We start from the raw sequence: 3032 nt of genomic DNA on the forward strand, positions 1-3032 counted from the left end.
TGCATTGTCTCAAACAAACATCCGGTGAAATTGCAGAGAGTCAAATTACAGAAATACTCATCATAAAATTTGATGAAAGATACAAGTGTTATACATAGGATTAAAGATAAACTTCTTGTTAATCCAGCCGCTGTGTTCGATTTCAAAAAGGCTTTACAGCGAAAGCACACCATGTGATTATGTTAGGTCAGCACCTAGCCACAGAAAATCATACAGACATTTTCCAGCCAAGGAGAGGTGTCACAAAAGTCAGAAATAGCGTTCAAATGAATCACTTACCTCTGACGATCTTCATCTGATGGCACTCCCAGGTCTCCATGTTAGACAATAAATGTTTGTTTTGTTCGAAAAAGTTAATGTCCAAATACATCTTTATGTCCAAATACCTCCTTTTTGTTTGTGCGTTTAGTCCAGTAATCCAAATGCACAAGCGCGGGCACAAAGTCCAGACCAAAAGTCAAAAAAGTTCCATTAAAGTTCGTAGAAACATGTCAAACGATGTTTCGAATCAATCCTTAGGGTGTTTTTATCATAAATATTCAATACTGCTTCAACCTGACAATACTGTTTTCATTAGTAAGGAAAGGGAATGGAGCTCGCGCTCACAGCCACACGCGATAAACAACTCATGGCTTTCAGCTGAGCCACTTGCTTGAGAGGTCTTATTCTCTCCCTTTTCACAATAGAAGCCTGAAACAACTTCTAAAGACTGTTGACATCTACTGGAAGTCTTAGGAAGTGCAATCTGACCCCACAGACACTGGATATTTGATAGGCATTCACTTGAAAACTATTAACCTCAGAATTCCCACTTCCTGGTTGGATATTTCTCAGGTTTTCGCCTGCCATATGAGTTATGTTATACTCACAGACATTATCTTAACAGTTTTGGAAACTTTAGAGTGTTTTCTATCCAAATCTGTTAATTATATGCATATTCTAGCTTCTGGGCCTGAGTAAGAGGCAGTTTACTCTGGGCACGCTTTTCATCCAAACTTCCCAATGCTGCCCCCTATCCCAAAGAGGTTTTAAGAACAAATTATTATTTACAATGACGGCCAACCCCGGGTCAAACCATAACGACGCTGGGCCAAATGTGCGCCACCCTATGGAACAACCCAATCGCGGCCGGTTGTGATACAGTCGGCAATCTAACCAGAATCTGTAGTGACGCCTCGAGCACTGAGATGCAGTGCCTTAGACTGCTGCGCCACTCGGGAGCCCATATTTACTCCCGTGGAGAGTGTGGGGCAGACTGGCTAGCCAATCAGGACCTGGAGAGACTGCACGGCTAGAGCGTGCACGTCAATCAATCAAATGTATTTATAAAGCCAGTCTTACATCAGCTGATGTCACAAAGTGCTGTACAGAAACACAGCCTAAAACGCCAAGAAATCCCGGTGGCTAGGAAAAACTTCCTAGAAAGGCCTGATCCTAGGAAAAAACCTAGAGAGGAACCAGGCTATGAGGGGTGGCCAGTCCTCTTCTGGCTGTGCCGGGTGGAGATTATAACAGAACATGACCAAGATGTTCAAATGTTCATAGATGACCAGCAGGGTCAAATAATAATAACCACAGTGGTTGTCGAGGGTGCAACAGCTCAGCACCTCAGGAGTAAATGTCAGTTGGCTTTTCATAGCCGATCATTGAGTATCTCTACCGCTCCTGCTGTCTCCAGAGAGTTGAAAACAGCAGGTCTGGGACAGGTAGCACGTCCGGCGAACAGGTCAGGGTTCCATAGCCACAGGCAGACCGGTTGAAACTGGAACAGCAGCACGACCAGGTGGACTGGGGACACCAAGGAGTCATCAGGCCAGGTAGTCCTGAGGCATGGTCCTAGGTCTCAGGTCCTCCGAGAGAGAGAGAGAGAGAGAGAGAGAGAGAGAGAGAGAGAGAGAGAGAGAGAGAGAGAGAGAGAGAGAGAGAGAGAGAGAGAGAGAGAGAGAGAGAGAGAAAGAGAATACTTAAATTCACACAGGACACCGGATAAGACAGGAGAAATACTCCAGATATAAGACTGACCCTAGCCCCCCGACACAAACTACTGTAGCATAAATACTGGAGGCTGAGACAGGAGGGGTCGGGAGATACTGTGGCACTGTCTAGCCCACAAAGATCTCCGCCATGGCACAACCCAAGGGGGGTGCCAACCTGGACAAGAAGATCACGTCAGTGACTCAACCCACTCAAGTGATGCACCCCTCCTAGGGACGGCATGGAAGAGCACCAGTAAGCCAGTGACTCAGCCCCTGTAATAGGGTTAGAGGCAGATAATCCCAGTGGAGAGAGGGGAACCGGCCAGGCAGAGACAGAAACTGTGATTCGTTGCTCCAGTGCCTTTCTGTTCACCTTCACCCTCCTGGGCCAGACTACACTCAATCATAGGACCTACTGAAGAGATGGGTCTTACATTTTTTAAATGTCACCTTTATTTAACCAGATAGGCTAGTTGAGAACAAGTTCTCATTTACAACTGCGACCTGGCCAAGATAAACTAAAGCAGTGTGACACAGACAACAACACAGAGTTACACATGGAGTAAACCATGAACAAGCCAATAACACAAACAAGTCAATGACACAGTAGAAAACAATATAAAATAATTTACAAATAAATTCATTAAAAATCCTACAATGTGATTTTCTGGATTTTTTTCCCTCATTTTGTCTTTAATAGTTGAAGTGTACCTATGATGAAAATTACAGGCCTCTATAATCTTTTTTAAGTGGGAGAACTTGCACAATTGGTGGCTGACTAAATACTTTTTTGCCCCACTGTATAGGGCAGATAGTCAAGGAGGTGATGGAGTCCAGGTGAATCTGACGCGCAGTAACGATGGTGACAGGTGTGCGCCTAACGAGCAGCCTGGTGATCTAGATGCTGGAGAGGGAACACACGTGATTGTCAGAGTCGGCGTATTCAATCTTAGTCTTGGATTGATGCTTTGCCTGTTTGATGGCTCGTCGGAGGCCATAGTGGGACTTCTTATAAACGTCTGGATTAGTGTCCTGCTCCTTGAAAGGGTCAGCTCT

The sequence above is a fragment of the Oncorhynchus gorbuscha genome, linkage group LG13, assembly GCF_021184085.1.
Source record: "Oncorhynchus gorbuscha isolate QuinsamMale2020 ecotype Even-year linkage group LG13, OgorEven_v1.0, whole genome shotgun sequence".
In the NCBI taxonomy this organism is placed as follows: Eukaryota; Metazoa; Chordata; class Actinopteri; order Salmoniformes; family Salmonidae; genus Oncorhynchus; species Oncorhynchus gorbuscha.